The sequence below is a fragment of the Panthera tigris genome, chromosome D2 (assembly GCF_018350195.1).
Source record: "Panthera tigris isolate Pti1 chromosome D2, P.tigris_Pti1_mat1.1, whole genome shotgun sequence".
NCBI classification, from domain to species: domain Eukaryota; kingdom Metazoa; phylum Chordata; class Mammalia; order Carnivora; family Felidae; genus Panthera; species Panthera tigris.
In genome coordinates this window covers 8,484,209-8,502,913 of record NC_056670.1, presented here as the reverse complement: position 1 = coordinate 8,502,913, position 18,705 = coordinate 8,484,209, and the positions used below count along the sequence as shown (strand labels likewise).

The following is an 18,705-nucleotide window of genomic DNA, read 5'->3' as shown; positions in this document are numbered from 1 at the left end:
TGTGGTTCCCCCCTGTCCCCTCCCAGGCTCGGCCCATCAGACATGAACGAGTACCAATGCATAGGTTTGAACAAGGACAACTAAGAACAGACTGGAAAAGGTGAAGGGTGGGGAAGGCAGAGGCCTTTTCTCCGCACTGCAGGGTGGCTGAACTTGAACTCAACCCTGGGGTTCTCCTGCAGCTCCAACAGATTTATTCCTTTGCAGTGGAGAGCCAGCTTTCTCCCTGCACTCACTGAAGCCTTAAAGTCCCGAGGGCTTTAATTTCTGGAAGTTCTGACTCACACAGGAAGGGATGGGTTTCAGGAAGGGGTGGAGGGTAAGGAGAGATTCTAGAACACAAATAAGGAGCAAGCCAGCAGATGTAAAGGTGCAGAACATCTTTTAAAGCTAATGTTGCGTCTGCTGGTTCCATCTGTAGTTGCTTCCTGAACTGTGTGTAGATCTGTGCTCTCTAGAAAAGTGCACATGAATTCTGCAACACCTGCAAAGACGTGATCTTATGCAGTATCATTGTGAGTTTGGCCCTGGATCCCTAGAACTGGCTGGAATTTCGAATTGGCTCTGCCTTCCATGCTGCCAGGGTTCGTAATGTAACCAGGATCCTGTGGGAGAACCTGGCACGACTGGCCACTGGGCCCACTGTGGACTTTCCTGGGGCTCAGCCTGCCCCTTTCTCTTCTCCTGAAGGTCCCAGGGATTTGGCCTAGTCCTTGCCTTCTCTAGAAGATTCCTTCTCTGTATTGAAATGAATGGTACAGACTAAAAGCCTAATGCTTACTCTTTCTCTAATAGCTCTCCTGAGGGTTTTTTTTTTAATTTGCCTTGTTTTATAACCACAAATCACTTTTTAAATGATAGTATATTTTTTGTTTATTTTTTAATATTTTTTAGACAGAGAGAGCAAGTGAGCGTGCGAGCAGAGGACAGTGAGAGTGAGAGTGAGAGAGAGAGAGAGAGAGAGAGAGAGAGAGAGAGAATCTCAAGCAGACTCCACACTCAGCATGGAACCCCACGTGGGGCTTGATCTCACAACCCTGGGATCGTGACCTGAGCCAAAATCAAAAGTCAGACACCCAACCAAGTGACCCATCCAGGCGCCCCTAAATTACAATATATTATAGAGCTCCAACAGAAATTTGTGGATTATAATGTGACACGGGATAGAAGACCCTTAGACAAATAGGTGAAAGACATAAGCACAATTTTGTTGTTTCAAAATACTGTGTGAGTGTATAATAGAATGACCACCAACTCCTCAATAATAACCAATATTAAAATAAGACAATGAAAACATTTCTTTTAAGATTTTTTTCTTTTTTAATTTTCTTTTTAATTTTTTAAAATTTACATCCAAATTAGTTAGCATATAGTGCAACAATGATTTCAGGAGTAGATTCCTTAGTGCCCTTTACCCATTTAGCCCATCCCCCCTCCCACAACCCCTCCCGTAACCTTCAGTTTGTCCTCCATATTTATGTGTTGTCCCCCTCCCTGTTTTTATGTTATTTTTGTTTCCCTTCCCTTATGTTCATCTGTTTTGTGTCTTAAATTCCTCATATGAGTGAAGTCATATGATTTTTGTCTTTCTCTGACTAATTCATTTAGCACAATACCCTCCAGTTCCATCCACGTAGTTGCAAATGGCAAGATTTCATTCTTTTTGATTGCCGAGTAATACTCCATTGTGTGTGTGTGTGTGTGTGTGTGTGTGTGTGTGTGTGTATCCACATATATATATACATATATACATATATACATACATATACATATATATATGTATATATGTATGTATACATATATATACATATATACATATATACATACACATACATACATACATACCACATCTTCTTTATCCATTCATCCATCGATGGATATTTGGACTCTTTCCATACTTTGGCTATTGTTGATAGTGCTGCTATAAACATGGGGGTGCATGTGTCCCTTCGAAACAGCACACCTGTATCCCATGGAGAAATGCCTAGTTGTGCAATTGCTGGGTCGTAGGGTAGTTCTATTTTTAGTTTTTTGAGGAACCTCCATACTGTTTTCCACAGTGGCTGCACCAGCTTGCATTCCCACCAACAATGAAAAACAGATCCTCTTTCTCTGCATCCTCACCAACATCCATTGTTGCCTGAGTTGTTAATGTGAGCCATTCTGACAGGAGTAAGGTGGTATCTCATTGTGGTTTTGATTTGCATTTCCCTGATGATGAGTGATGTTGAGCATTTTTCATGTGTCGGTTGGCCATCTGGATGTCTTCTTTGGAGAAATATCTATTCATATCTTTTGCCCATGTCTTCACTGGATTATTTGTTTTTTGGCTGTTGAGTTTGATAAGTTCTTTATAGATGTTGGAAACTAACCCTTTATCTGATGTCATTTGCAAATATCTTCTCCCATTCTGTCAGTTGCCTTTTAGTTTTGCTGATTGTTTCCTTTGCTATGCAGAAGCTTTTTATTTTGATGAGGTCTCAGTTGTTCATTTTTGCTTTTGTTTCCCTTGCCTCCAGAGATGTGTTGAGTAAGAAGTTGCTGCGGCCAAGATCAAAGAGGTTTTTGCCTCTGTCTCCTCGAGGATTTTGATGGCTTCTTGTCTTACATTTAGGTCTTTCATCCATTTTGAGTTTATTTTTGTGTCTGGTGTAAGAAAGTGGCCCAGGTTCATTCTTCTGCATGTCGCTGTTCAGTTTTCCCAGCACCACTTGCTGAAGAGACTGTCTTTATTTCATTGGATATTCTTTCCTGCATTGTCAAAGATGAGTTGGCCATACGTTTGTGGGTCCATTTCTGGGTTCTCTATTCTGTCCCATTGATCTGAGTGTCTGTTCTTGTGCCAGTACCATACTGTCTTGATGGTTACAGCTTTGTAGTATAGCTTGAAGTCTGGGATTGTGATGTCTCCTGCTTTGGTTTTCTTTTTCAAGATCGCTTTGGCTATTTGGGGTCTTTTCTGGTTCCATACAAATTTTAGGATTATTTGTTCTAGCTCTGTGAAGAATGCTGGTGTTATTTTGATAGGGATTGCATTGAATATGTAGATTGCTTTGGATAGTATCGACATTTTAACAATATTTGTTCTTCCTATCCAGGAGCGTGGAATCTTTTTCCATTTTTTTGTGTCTTCAATTTCTTTCATAAGTTTTCTATAGTTTTCAGTGTATAGATTTTTCACCTCTTTGGTTAGATTTATTCCTAGGTATTTTATGGTTTTTTGTGCAACTGTAAATGGGATCGATTCCTTGATCTCTCTTTCTGTTGCTTCATTGTTGGTGTATAGGAATGCAACTGATTTCCGTGTGTTGATTTTATATCCTGAAACTTTGCTGAATTCATGAATCAACTCTAGCAGTTTTTTGGTGGAATCTTTTGGGTTTTCCATATAGAGTACCATGTCATCTGTGAAGAGGGAAAGTTTGACCTCCTCCTGGCCGATTTGGATGCCTTTTATTTCTTCGTGTTGTCTGATTGCAGAGGCTAAGACTTCCAATACTATGTCGAATAACAGTGGTGAGAGTGGACACCCCTGTCTTGTTCCTGACCTTAGGGGGAAAGCTCTCAGTTTTTCCCCACTGAGGATGATATTAGCGTTGGGTCTTCCTTATATGGCTTTTATGATCTCGAGGTATGCTCCTTCTATCCCTACTTTCTTGAGGGTTTTTATCAAGAAAGGATGCTGTATTTTGTCAAATGCTTTCTCTGCACCTATTGAGAGGATCCTATGGTTCTTGTCCTTTCTTTTATTGGTGTGATGAATCACGTTAATTGTTTTGCGAATATTGAACCAGCCCTGCATCCCAGGTATAAATCCCACTTGGTCGTGGTGAATAATTTTTTTTAATGTATTGTTGGATCCAGTTGGCTAATATCTTGTTGAGGATTTTTGCATCCATGTTCATCAGGGAAATTGGTCTATAGTTCTCCTTTTTAGTGGGGTCTCTGTCTGGTTTTGGAATCAGGGTAATGCTGACTTCATAGAAAGAATTTGGAAGTTTTCCTTCCATTTCTATTTTTTGGAACACCTTGAAGAGAATAGGTGCTAACTCTTCCTTAAATGTTTGGTAGAATTCCCCTGGAAAGCCATCTGGCCCTGGACTCTTGTTTTTTTGGCAGATTTTTGATTACTAATTCGAGTTCCTTACTGGTTATGGGTCTGTTAAAATTTTCTATTTCTTCCTGTTTCAGTTTTGGTAGTGTATATGTTTCTAGGAATTTGTCTATTTCTTCCAGATTGCCCACTTTATTGGCATATAATTGCTCATAATAGTCTCTTATTGTTTTTATTTGTGCTGTGTTGGTTGTGATCTCTCCTCTTTCATTCTTGATTTTATTTATTTGGGTCCTTTCCTTTTTCTTTTTGATCAAACTGGCTAGTGGTTTATCAATTTTGTTAATTCTTTCAAAGAACCAACTTCTGGTTTCATTGATCTGTTCTGGTTTTTTTTTTTTGTTTGTTTGTTTGTTTCAATAGCATTAATTTCTGCTCTAATCTTTATTATTTCCTGTCTTCTGCTGTTTTGGGGTTTTATTTGCTGTTATTTTTCCAGCTCCTTAAGGTGTAAGGTTAGGTTGTGTATCTGAGATCTTTCTTCCTTCTTTAGGAAGGCCTGGATTGCTATATACTTTCCTCTTATGACTGCCTTTTCTGCATCCCAGAGGTTTTGGGTTGTGGTGTTATCCTTTTCATTGACTTCCATATACTTTTTCTTTTCTTTAAAAAAAATTTTTTTTAATGTTTATTTATTAGTGAGTGAGAGAGAGACAGACAGACAGAGTGTGAGCAGGGGAGGGGCAGAGACAGAGGGAGACACAGAATCCGAAGCAGGCTCCAGGCTCTGAGCTGTCAGCATAGAGACTGACGTGGGGCTCGAACTCACAAACCGTGAGATCATGACCTGAGCCAAAGTCGGACGCTTAACCAACTGAGCCACCCAGGCACCCTGACTTCCATATACTTTTTAATTTCCTCTTTAACTGCTTGGTTAGCCCATTCATTCTTTAGTAGGATGTTCTTCAGTCTCCAAGTATTTGTTACCTTTCCAAATTTTTTCTTGTGGTTGATTTCGAGTTTCACAGCGTTGTGGTCTGAAAATATGCACGGTATGATCTCAATCTTTTTGTACTTACTTAGGGATGATTTGTGTCCTAGTATATGGTCTATTCTGGAGAACGTTCCATGTGCTCTGGAGAAGAATGTATATTCTGCTGCTTTAGGATGAAATGTTCTGAATATATCTGTTAAGTCCATGTGGTCCAGTGTATCATTCAAAGCCATTGTTTCCTTGTTGATTTTTTTATCAGATGATCTGTCCATTGTTGTGAGTGGAGTGTTGAAGTCTCCTACTGTTATGGTATTACTATCAGTGAGTTTATGTTTGTGATTAATTGATTTATATATGTGGGTGTTCTCACATTTGGTGCATAAATGTTTACAATTGTTAGGTCTTCTTGGTGGATAGACCCCTTGATTATGATATAATGCCCTTCTGCATCTCTTGATACAGTCTTTATTTTAAAGTCTAGATTGTCTGATATAAGTAAGGTTACTCTGGCTTTCTTTGGCGACCATTATCATGATAGATGGTTCTCCATCCCCTTACTTTCAATCTGAAGGTGGCTTTAGGTCTAAAGTGGGTCTCTTGTAAACAGCATATAGATAGATATTGTTTCCTTATCCATTCTGTTACCCTATGTCTTTTGATTGGAGCATTGAGTCCATTGATGTTTAGAGTGAGCACTGAAAGATATGAATTTATTGTCATGTTGCGTGTAGAGTTGGAGTTTCTGGTGGTGTTCTCTGGTCCTTTCTAATCTTTGTTGCTTTTGGTATTTATTTATTTATTTCTACACACACACACACACACACACACACACACATATATATATATATATACATATATATATATATATATATTTTTTTTTTCCATCTTGTCTCTCCTCAGATAGTCCCCCTTAAAATTTCTTGCAGGGCTGGGTTAGTGGTCACAAACTCCTTTCATTTTTGTTTGTCTGGGAAACTTTTTATCTCTCCTTCTATTTTGAATGACAGCCTTGCTGGATAAAGAATTCTTGGCTGCATATTTTTCTGATTCAGCACACTGAATATATCCTGCCACTCCTTTCTGGCATGCCAAGTTTCTGTGGATAGGTCTGCTGCAGACGTGATCTGTCTTCCCTTGTCAGTTAGGGACTTTTTTTCCCTTGCTGCTTTCATGATTCTCTCCTTGCCTGAGTATTTTGTGAATTTGACTATGATATGCCTTGTTGATGGTCAGTTTTTGTTGAATCTAATGGGGGTCCTCTGTGCTTCCTGGATTTTGATATCTGTGTCTTTCCACAGGTTAGGAAAGTTTTCTGCTATGATTTGCTCACATAGCCCTTCTACCCCTGTTTCTGTCTCTTCCTCTTCTGGGACCCCTATGATTCTGATGTTGTTTCCTTTTAATGAGTCACTGATTTCTCTAATTCTTAAATCATGAATTCTTAAATTAATTCTAAGTTAATTCTAAATGAATTCTTAAATTAATTCTAATTCTTAAATTAAGAATTCTTAAATCTAAATCTTAAATCATAAGTTTGTCCTCTATATCGCTGATTCTCTGTTCTGCCTCGTCCATCCTTGCTGCCGCTGCATCCATCCATGAATGCAACTCAGTTACAGCATTTTTAATTTCATTCTGGTTATTTTTTACTTCTTTTATCTCTGCGGAAAGGGACTCTAATCTATTTTCGACTCCAGCTAGTATTCTTATTCTCGTGATTCTAAATTCTGGTTCAGACATGTCGCTTGTATCTGTGTTAGTTAAATCCCTGGATGTCGTTTCTTCATGCTTTTTCTTTTGGGGTGAATTCCTTCATTTTGCCATTTTGAAGGGAGAAAAGGAATTAATGAGGCAGAAAAATTTAAATAAAAAAATTAAAATTAAAAAAATATTGAAATTAAAAAATTAAACACACATAGCAATCGAATAAATGATGCTAGATCTTAGGTGTGTTTGGTCTGGGTGTTGAAAGTGGTTTGACAGATTAGAGAAAAAAAAGGGGAGGGGGAGGAAATCGTTTGAGAATTTGAAAAAATGAATACACTGAAGTAGACTACAATGAGATGATGGAAGTAAAATAGAATTTGAAAAAATATACACAAAAGTAAAGAATATAGTAGCAAAAAATTAAAGAAAAATATTTGTAATAAAAATTAAAAATAAAAATGATTTTTTTCTATATTCAAGAAGAAAGAAATGAAAAAGAGAAAAAAGAAAAAAGAAAAAAGGAAATCATTTGAAAATATGAAAATGTGAATACACTGTAGTTGACTAAAATAAACTGATGGAAGTAAAATAGAATTTGAAAAAATTTACATAAAAGCAAAAAGTATAGTAAAAAAATTAAAGAAAAATATTTTTTAATATAAGTTGAAAGTAAAAATGAAATTTTTCTTTCTGCAATCAAGAAAAAGAAACAAAAAAGAAAAAGAAAAAAAGGAAATCGTTTGAAAATTTGAGAAGGTGAATACACTGAAGGAGACTAAAATAAAATGATGGAAGTAAAATAGAATTTGAAAAAATTTACACAAAATTAAAAAATATAGTCATAAAAATTAAAGAAAAATATTTTTAATAAAAATTAAAAATAAAAATGAAATTTTCTCTTTCTATATTCAAGAAAAAGAAGTGTAAAAGAGAAGAAAAAGAAAGAAAATTGAATACATGGACCTAAGAGATTGAAGTAGGACTGAAATTATTTTGTTTTCCCCTAGAAGTCAGACTCTGAAGGGCTTTATAGTCCATAAACTGAGCCGGTGGTGAGACTTGTGTTCAAGGAGGGAGGTTGGCCCAGTTGGGCGGGGCTCAGTGTAACCACTCCGCCCTCCACTAGATGGCGCTGCTCGCCTTCTGGGGTGGAGTGTTGCGGCGCTCTTGGGTGCGTATGCGCATGCGCGGCAGAGGTGCAAATGGCGTCAGCCGCCTACCCGGTCTGTTCTCCCGGGTCAGCAATCGCTCACCCGTCTCCTGTCCTCCGTCTTCAGCTCTTGGCCATGCCCCGCTTTCTCACTGTCCGTGACCAGGCCCCAGGCAGTACCTTTCTCCGGAGTTCTGTCTCAGATGCGGCTGTTTTCCCTGGCCCCTTACTTCTGAAGGACCGCGGCTTTGACCCCTTCCGCCCTCTGCGGGAGGGTCTCACCCAGCAATGGCCGAATGAGCAATGGCCGAATGAGCAATGGCCGAGTGTCGGCCGCACCCAGGAACGCTTGCGGGACCCTGCTGCTGCCGGTGCCCGAGACTGCGGCCGGGTGCCAGCCGCCCCAGAAAAAGTTCGTGAGATGGTGTAGCAAGTGCTTTTCAGGGATTATGGAAAATCACAACACACATCTGGCACCAGGCTTCAGCCTTAAGGACCTTGTCCCCGCCCCAGCGAATGTGGCCGTTTTCTGGGGTCTGCCGGGCCCAGGGGGCTTCAACCGTCTCCACCAAGTGTCCTTCCAGCAGTGGAACCGCTTTTCCCCGTGTGGCCCGAGAACCTCCCGGACCCCACCCTGCTCCTGGGGATTCGCCCTTCCCATCAGAGCACCGCCAGGTAGGGAGCTGCGGAGTTGCAGCCTTTGCGTCCCCCTTGTTTACAGTCTTAATGGAATTGAAACCCTCTCCTTTCTCCTTTTTCCCTTTTTAGTTTAGTCCCTGTGGCTGTTTCCAATTTTCCACTTTCTCTCCAGCTGCTTTTGAGGAGGGGTGCTTTTCCTGTATTCTCCCCCCCGCCCCCAGTCTCTGTCCTCTCTCCGCTTGCGAAAGCACCTCCCTTCCTGTGCCTTCTCGCTCCCCAAATTCACCTCTCCGCATACCTGCTGAATTCTGTGGTTCAGGTTGTGCAGATTGTTGTGTGAATCCTCCAATCAGTTTTCTAGGTGTGTAGGATGGGTTAGTGTTGGTCTGCCTGTGTTTCATGGATGCGAGACGCACAAAAAACTTGCATGCTGTTCCGCCATCTTGGCTCCTCCCCTGAAAACATTTTCAAATCAGTTAAAGCCTAAGTTCTCACAAGGATTTATGAGGTCATGCACGATGGCCTCCCCATGTCCTTACCTTCCTCCTCTGCCTCATTGGCCCCCTGGATGGAACATGCTTGGGGAAGTCAGGCCTCTGCACCTGCCAGGTCTCCGCCTGGAATGCCCCCACCCCCACCCCCACCCCAACGTCTACAGGGCTAGCTCACCCATTTCCTTTAGGGCTTGGCTCTATTGTCCCTTCTCTGTGATGAAGTAAACAAAAAAAAAGTTTCAAACAGAGGGAGGCAAACAATAAGAGACTCTTAAATACAGAGAACAAACTGACGGTTGATGGGGGGCGGGGGAGAGGGGGAAATGGGGGATGGGCCCTGAGGAGGGCGCTTGTTGGGATGAGCACTGGGTGTTGTATGTAAGTGATGAATCAAGGGAATCTACCCCCAAAACCAAGAGCACACTATACACACTGTATGTTAGCCAACTCGACAATAAGTTATATTAAAAAATAAAAAGACCTGCTGGTGGCTAAACTACTAAGAAGGAATGGAAAGTTGTAATAGAAACCACAAACTTAGAGTCCCCAGATTCGTAAAAGTGATAAACCGCCAGGCTACACCCTGATGTGTATCACAGCTCAAATTTTTCTGACACCAGTTTGCTTCAACTCACACATGGTTTTTAGCAGCTTTATTGAGATGTAATTCACAGACCGTGTTATAACATTCAGCCCTTTCAAGTGCACAGTTCAGTGGTTTGGCATAGAGTCACTAAATGGTATGGTGTACAACAGTCCCACTATCTGATTTGTTGAATTCCAGAGCAGTTTCATCATCCCCCAAAAAAATCCCGTACCCATGAGCCGTCACTGCCCATATCCGCCTTTCCTTTCCGCCTGCCAGCTGGGAATCTACTTTCTCTTTCTATAAATGGAATTAGACAATATGTGTAACTGTGAACGGCTTCTTCCACTTAGCATGTTTTCAAGGTTTGTCCACACTATAGATGGATATATTACCCGATATCTGTCTATTGTGTGGATACATCCCATTTTTATCTACCCATTGGTCAGCTGAAGAACATTTAGGTCATTGCTACTTTTTGGCTACTCTTGTAACTAAACCAAGTGAGAGCTGTCCAGCTGATGAGCAGCTAGCTAATGGAAAAACTGACACAGCGCTTTGGTGGTGAAGCAAGATAGGCTCCTGGTGTGGCTCCAGCGAGGAGAACGGGGAGCTAATGCTCGAAGCTCTGAACTCCCGGAAGGCTAACAAACAGGTGATTTTAAAGGGTGAAAGTTCAGGGTAAGGGTCTCGGCCTCGGATCATGCTGACTGATGAGAGGTTAGGTCAGCTGTAGTATTTTCTTTCTCTGGTCATCTTGTTCCTTTGGGTGTGATTGTGGTGAGGGGGTCGTCCTGCTTCAGGGCCCTGGACCTGCAAAACATTCTTGGCCGACTGCACCAGTGATGTCATCTGTGGGCACAAGGGCCGAAGTGCTACATCCTGTGACTCTTTCTAACCTGCAAACTGCCATTATGCTTTTCTTGCAAACTGCACATTGTGTTAACTTCAGGCGGAACAGCAGTCCACAGATTCTTGGGGAGGCAACTTTATATTGTTTCCTGACGCAATTTTACATGGTTTTTTAACCGTAACTAAGGCTGCATGACTCTGGCCAGAGGCAACACCGTAAACTTGTATTTTCCCTAAGTTTACTTTTAGACAGGACACTAGAAATAAATCGTACTTAAATCTCACAGATATGTGCAGAAAAATCAGATGACCTGATTAAGTCAAAATAAATTAGAACTAACACACACTCTCTCACACACACATACACTCACACACACACAATCCCCAAAAGTTAGGGTATAAAATGTTATATATAAAGTATTTCATTCTGGGAAGATATAATCATGTATGCAGGAAATAGATCTGGAGAGATAGATAGTAAATGTTACCAACATTTTTCTCTTAGTGAGATTATTGTAGATTTTTGTTTATTCTCATTTTCTGTTTTTTGCTTCAATTAACTTGGGTTACTTGTGGAATTACAAGAATAGTACTTATGTAATAGAAAGAAATAACAACTGATAACGAATGATTACTTACTATTTTCCAGACAAAGTTTAAACACTTCCTATGTATTTTAAAATATAAGACATGGGAATGTATAACTCCTTTAAAAATTCTTAAGAGCCCTAGTAGATGAGGACTCTGATAATCCCCCATTTTACAGCTGAAGAAATTGAGGCAAGGAAAGGCCCCAGAAACAGCTGAAAAGTGAACAAAAATTACTAAAAGATGCACGGTGTCCACCAAGTTACTAAAGCATGAGAAAAATATCAGTTACTCGAAATGTTGATTTTGACCAGTGTTTTATTTTAACAATTTGTTGTTGACAGACTCATCTGGAACTGGTGTATCTGGGGTGAGATAAGGAGCATGTGAAGTGGAGAAACAGATTTTCTTGAGAAGGGATTGCTTGAACCAAATCTTCAAAGATGGCTAGATGCTCACCAAGTTGGCAGGCTGGGGGTACAGGATATGGGACCGGCGAAGGCATATCATAGATGAGATGTAGAAGATATAAGGTTTTTTACATTTTTTAAGAGAAGCCAGAGTGATAGATTTTTATGCAAGCTCCTTTGATTTTTCATTGGCATCCACTAATTAAAATTTCTAGAACATTCTATGTTCTATACCAGCTATGTTGGCAGATGAAACATATCTGCAGGCTTTTGGATCTGACCTCTGGACTAGGCATCATGCCAAGTTACTGAGGCACCGAAGGCTTGGACTCATTCATTTTAGTGCCCTCAGCTGGGGATGGTCTTTAGTAGGTATCTACAAATGTCACTAATTGGAATCAAAGGCAGTTGTGTGCTGGGAATCAATGGCTCCTTGTAAAATCGTTTCCAGAAATTCTTCTGGTGCTGGAATGTGCCACTGCCAGCCACCATTTGCTTTTTGTGCTGGAACTAACTGGAAAGCCCAAAAGAGGAAAAGGAAGAGGCAGAGCTCGATTCTGCCCTCTCAGGTCAAAGCCTGGGGTGTCCCGGATTCCTAAACTCCATCGATTCTCCGTGACAGCTCCTTCCCCTCACCCCCAAAGCTACTTCATTTGGTAGTATCCACTGCCTACCAATAAGCATCTTCTCAGAGACAGAACAAAACAAGATATGTTTAAACGCCCTCCTTTTGGGACGTGGGACAGTCACTAGAATTTATTGAGCACAGAGAAGTGGAGTCCCCTGGAACCTTCAGCCCTGAAACTTGTGTAGGGATAAAAGGTGGAGAAAACAGGACCAAAGGCCTGTGAGACCCTAAGGCCCTAAGCACCAGATGGGACAGGACCTCCCTGTGTGAGTCCCAAATGTAGAACCAGTTTTCTGGGGGAACTTCTGCCACCTATTGTCCATGAAGGGAGAGACACCATTCTGAGTTCTAGGGGGCTGAAGACTCAGCCTATCTTTCTCCATATGGTACCTAGACTCTTGACCACAGGCTAGGAGAGCTGGGCTAGGAGAGTTGGGCCTTCCTGCTCTGAGGTTCCAGTTCCCCACCTCCTTGCCTCCTGCACTCTACTCTGAGGGAAGGGGCCGGTGTTGTCTACTTCTGAATCCTGGACGCCCAGGAGGGCACCTGGCCTTCAGAAAGACAATGAGAACGGGTTACTGTTAAGTGCTAAGTGGTTAATGATTCAAGAAGTTAGTTTCTGTAAACTGTTTAGTATCTGGCACATAGCAAGAGCTCAGTGAATCAACGCTATTCAGTTTTTTAAACAGGTCCAGTTGAGGTACAACTGATGAAGGTTAGGCTGCACACATTTAAAGTGTACATTTTGATGAGTTTTGACATATGTGCATGGCTGTGAAACCCTCACCACAATCAAAATAATAAATACATCCATTCCCTCTAAAAGTTTGCTTGTGCCCTTTTGGAATCCAACCTCTTCTCTTCTCCAAAAGATACTCCCCTGTCAAGCAACCAGTAATAGTCTTTCTGTCACTGTGGATTAATTCACATTTTCTAGAATTTTCTACAAAGGAAATCATACAGTGTGTACTGGTTTTGTCTTCTTTCCCTCAACGTAATTATTTTAAGAGCCATACATGTTGCTACGTGTATCAATATTTCATTATTTTTTAATGTTTATTTATTTTGAGAGAGAGAGAGAGAGAGGGAGGGAGGGAGAGAGAGAGAATGAGCAGGGGAGGGGCAGAGAGAGACGGAGAGAGAGAGAATCCCAAGCAGGTCCCGAGCTGTTGGCACAGAGCCTGACTCGTGCTTGAACTCCTGATATGTGAGATCATGACCTGAGCCCAAACCGAGAGTTGGATGCTACTTCTCATCCATGTCTGCACTTTTTAATTTTAGCCATTCTGGTGGGTAGAATAGTGGTGTCTCATCATGACTATAATTTGCATTTCCCTGATGACTAATGATGGTGAGCATATTTTCACGTGTTTATTTGCCATCTACGTATCTACTTTGGTGGCACGTCCAAACCTTTCGCCCATTTTTGACTGGGTTTTTAGTCCTGTTACTAAATTGTAACAAGTATACCTTATCATTTTTATAAAGTCTTAAAAACAGTGTATTGAGGTGTAATTCATGTACCACACAAGTCATTCTTTGCAATGTACAATTAAATGACTTTCAGTTTATCCACAGAGTTGTGCAACGAACGCCACAATTAATTTTAGAACCTTTTCATCACAGCAAAAAGAAAGCCACGACCTTTAGCCGTCAACCCACATTCTCCCAATCCCTGCCCCCACCAGCCCGAGGCAACCACTAATCTGCTTCCTGTTGGGATAGACTTGCCGATTCTGGACATTTCATGTAAACGGAGTTATTTTCCCTTTTTGGTGCGTGTGACTGGCTTTTATCCCTCAGCATGTGTACAGGGTTCATCCATGTCATAGCATGCATTAGACATTCATTTTTTTTATTATGCAATATTATTCCAGCGTAGAGATAGATCACATTTACCCATTCATCGGCTGGTAGGCATTGCGCTGTCTCTACCTTTTGGCTGCTCTGAGGGATACTTCTATGAACATTTGTGGATGCTTTTTACGTGAGCACGAGTTTGCATTTCCCTCAGGTGTATACACGGGATGGGAATTGCTAGGTCATATGGCAACTGTATGTTTATTGAGCCTTTTGAAGAACTACAGGCTGTTTTCTGAGGCAGCCGTCCATCTTATATCCCAGCCTGCCTTGTGTTCTCCACATCCTCTTCCACATGTATTATTATCTTTCTTTCTTTCTTTAAGTCTCTTTTAAGGTTATTTGTATTTATCTTGAGAGAGAGAGAGAGCATGAGCGGGAGAGGGCCTGAGAGAGAGGGGGAGAGAGAATCCCAAGCAGCTCCGCACTGTCAGCAAGAAGTCTGATGTGGGGCTCGATCCCACGAATCGCGAGATCGTGACCTGAGTTGAAATCCAGAGTTGGTCACTTAACCAACTGAGCCACCCAGGTACCCCTCTGTCTTTTTTATTATAGTCATCCTAGTGGATATGAAGCAGAATCTCACTGCGGTTATGAAGTATTTTTTGAAATAGAAAAAGTTTTTTATCTTGAAGAAGTCCAGTTTGTTAATTTTTTTTTCCTTCATGGGTTGTGCTTTTTATGTTCTGTTTAAGAAATCCTTTTGGCAAACCCAATATTTTCTCTGATCTCCCCATAAATTTCAAATTTATGGTGATGGTTCATTTTGAGTTAATTTTTTAAAAGTTTATTTATGTTGAGAGAGAGAGAGAGCATGAGCAGGAGGGGCAGAGAGAGGGAGAGAGAGAGAATCCCAAGCAGGCTCTGCACTGCCAGCATAGCCCAAGTGGGGCTCAAACTCACGAACTGTCATATCGTGACCTGAGCCAAAACCAAAAGTCAGACGTTTAACCAACTGAGCCACCCAGGTGCCCCAAGTTAATTTTTGTATACGCTGTGAGGTAAGGGTGGAAGTTAACTGCTGTGCGTGGAGCCATCCAGTTGTTCCCACACCATTTGTCAAAAAGATGATTCCTTCCCCACCGTACTGTCTTGTGAAAATCAACCGAGGGTCTCTTTCAGGACTCTTACTTTTAAGCAGGCTTACTTAGGGATAATTTTGCCCCATGCTGAGGCAATAATATCCTTCTGAGTCTACTACTAAGTGTCTTTTATATTATAAGGTTTTTCCCTTCTGGTCTGGTATCGCCTGAACTAGTCTCAATCCTTTGTAAACTTGGGGGATTTTCCCATTTGTTCCTCTCAGGTGTCTTTTTCCCTGGTCTAGTGTAGTTTCTTCACATACAGACTCTGGGTAATACTCAGCCCAGGACTTGAGAGGAACCCTTGGTAGATTACTGGAGTGCTCGTGCGCTCTCACGCGCGCTCTCTCTCTCTCTCTCTCTCTCTCTCTCTCTCTCTCTCTCACACACACACACACACACACACACACACACACACCACCTTGCACCTGCTGTCTTCTGTAAAGCTTTCTCTTTATACTAAATGTATGGGTCATCTGCCAGTCACTGTGGCTTACAATGGCCCAAAGCAGAAAGTGGGGAAAATCCTCCCTTACTTGGATGAAGGGGCTTCGTGGTTGGATGTTTGTTTGTTTGTTTGTTTGTTTATGGATGAAAAGCCTGGACTTAATTTGCCTGGGCTGCGTCTCGGACCGCTTTACCCTCTACTTTGTGACTTGAGGCAATATATTGAACCTTTCTGACCCTCCATTTACCCACTTGCAAAATGGAGTTTTGGAGGTAGTTTTGACAGCTGAAGGAGATACTCTGTGTAAAGGGCTTAGCACAACGTCTGACACAGAAATATTGCTAAATGTGATGCTCATTCTTCAGTGCTCAAGTGTGGGCCAGTCATCTCTCTCTCGACTCGGTCTCACATCCAACACGATTCTCCAACCTGACTGTCGTCTCAGTTTTTTCTAAAAAAGTTTATTTATTTATTTTGAGAGAGACAGAGTGCAAGCGGAGGAGGGGGAGCAGAGGAGGGAGAGAGGATCTGGAGCAGGCTCTATGTTGACAGCATAGAGCACGATACGGGTCTTGAACTCGTGAACCGTGAGACCATGACCTGAGGTGAAATGAGACACTTACCCGACTGAGCCACCCAGGTGCCCTCTTCTCAGCTTTCGTATCTTCTGAGTCTCTATGTTATTTTTTGTTATTTATGCTTCCTCTCTGGGAGACCTCATACAGCCTCAGGGCTTTAAACACCATTATAAGCAAATTATTCCGACGTTAAATCTCCAGCCTGGAACTTGACTTTGAACACTGGATGTGTACATGCCAGTGCTGATCTTTGCCAGTTTGTCTCTGGATCCATTCTCTGTCTGTCCTCTGCTCTGTGTCTTGGAGGGTGAGGGGTCTGATCCCTGCAGCCTGCATTTCTTAGGGTCCTCGGTCAGCCAGCGTCAGGTTGCATTTGACCCTAAGGAGGGACTAGTGGGAGACCGGAGGGCGGGAGCCAGGGAAAGCCACAGGATGTGTGGTTCTCCTCTCTCGGCCTTGGAAGTGTCTCTGGCAGAGACTACTGCTCGACGCAGGAACCTCCGGTCTCTGGTGACACTGTCTTCCCCCCCCCCCCCCCCCCCCCCCCCGATAATGCCTCAGCCTTGCCTGCTGTCGCTGGTCTCTGCGGGGCTTGTGCAAACCCTGTTTGGCTTCCTGGAAATTCCGCCACCTGTGTAACCATTTCTTCTGTTTGGGATCCCTAGAGTGAGTTCCGGTTGCCGGCAGAGCCTTGGCGGAGAGAATTCTCTAACGAGTGTCTCAAAATCAACACATCTAGAACAAACACTTGATTTTCCTCCCAAGCTGCTCTTCTCGGTGCTTCCTCCATTTGAATTCATGGCACTTTCTCCATTTGAATCTGAGTATTTTTCTCCACCTCCACTGCTCCCACTGCCCCAGTCCAAGCCATGATTAACTCTCGCTTGGACTATTGCAGTAGCCTTCCCATTTGTCTCCCTGTTTCCATAGTTGACCCTAGCCGACAGAGTGGTCTTTCTAAACTATAAACCAGAGTATGTTGCCTTTCTTTGGAAAACCTTCCACTGGCTTCTTCTCTAAAATTGTCCTGCAGGGCACCCAGCTACTTCTAAGACTTTGTGTTCTACCACTCTCTACTACCACATTTGTTCTTCTTAGAACCCGTCAGGATATTCTGCCTCATGGCCTTTGCACGTGCTGTTCTCTCACCCCAGAATGGTCTTTCTCCAATATCCACATGGTTCTTAGTCACCTTCCTGTTTGTGTTCAGTGGTCACTTCATCAGAGTCCTTTTCTGATTACCTTACATATAACATAGCATCTTCCTTTATTGTCTCTTTACTGTTTTATTGTTCTTTGTAGAACTTTCTAGTACTTTATATTATATATTTATTTATGGTGTGTCTCTTTCCGTTGGAATGTAAGCAGGAGAACAGGGACCTTATTTGGTTGGCGGCTACACTGCAGTGTCTTAATGGTTGGCAGTTTAGAAATAAAAATAAAATGTACAGCAAGATTGCTTTGCATCAGACACATTGCTTAGCGCTTTATACTGAACATATCATTTCTTTTCACTTAGAGAGCCCATAGCCTTATGGCAGGTGCAGAGGGTGCCAACCCTGCAGGAGCTCCTTTGGCAGGGCGCAGGCAGCCTCCGCTGTCTGATGATGTCCCTGGGCTACTGCTGGGTCTGGGAGGCGGAGCCTCCGCCCCGCTGGGGCCCGCCCACAGCGCATGCTCTGCGGGTCCGGACGCTCGGAAGCACAGGGCAGGGCGGGGTCTCTGCCGCACTTCCCGAAGGCCCGCGGCTCCGATTGGCTGTGCACAAAGCTTAAGCTGGGGAGGGGGGGAGCGCCTGCCCTCGCGTCTGGCCCTCCAGGTGCCCGGCTCCACGTGCGGGCACTGCGGCTCTGGACAGCTGCAGGGGAGGATCAGTGCAGGTGAGTGGGGCTCTGGCTGCGCCGCCAGGTGAGGTGCGGCAGCCCCTGCCTCCATGTGCGCCGCCGCACTCCCCCCCCCCCCCTTCTCGCCGTGAGCCTCTGCAGGCTGGCGGGACCCCCTGCGCTTGGCGCCTGGAGCATCCCACCTGGAGCACCTTGTCTGGAGCATCTGCGGGTGCCCCTTCTACGGGCAGCGCGGTCCAGGTTTCGGGGTGGGGGGTCCCCCTGAAGTTGCCCGCCCTTCTCCGGGAGCCCTTCGATTTCCTGGACGCGAGCGGCCGCCGATCAGCAAAGCCGTCCGGAACCCGCGGACTGCGGTGACAATCGGGACTCCTGATTCCCAGCTACCCCCTTTCCCCTGGTCAAGCTTCCCTCTAAACCCGTTGCCACTTTGCCTCCGGTACGTAACCTAGGTGCAATCCCAGCCTCTCTCGAAAGAAGATTTAACGGTACCCCCCAGATTTGCGCAGAGTAGTTCACACAGGTCAGCAGCGCTGCCGGCGGTTGTCTGGCGCGTAGCGCAAGTTTAAATGGGAACCGAAATTATTGGTGGTGGTGGTGTCATTATTAGAAAGCAAAATGGAAGGCCGCTTTGCGGTTTTTCTTTTCTCCAGCCACTGAACTTTTGGACCACTCCCTATCCCGTATTCCAATCTGAACTGTGCATCCAATATTTGCTTGGCATCTCTTCAGGCCCTAGGGGTTCAAAGTTGAGTCAGACGCCAGCTTTGCACATGGGCTGGGGTGAAATGAGG

The 18,705-nt window shown here is 43.2% G+C and overlaps 1 protein-coding gene across 5 annotated transcripts in view; it reads left to right on the top strand.

Annotated features, from left to right (window-relative positions):
* Positions 1 to 10,202: 10,202 nt before the first annotated feature.
* LIPA (lipase A, lysosomal acid type) overlaps positions 10,203 to 18,705 on the top strand; it is a 50,799-nt gene continuing 42,296 nt past the window's right edge. For 3 of the 5 annotated variants that reach the window (XM_042959894.1, XM_042959893.1, XM_042959890.1), the window contains exon 1: positions 17,822 to 17,950. The gene's annotated coding sequence lies outside the window, so the exon portion shown is untranslated. Of the gene's footprint in view, positions 10,280 to 17,821; positions 17,951 to 18,132; positions 18,351 to 18,705 lie in introns of those variants that run through there. The other 2 variants (XM_042959891.1, XM_042959892.1) reach the window with 2 other exon arrangements.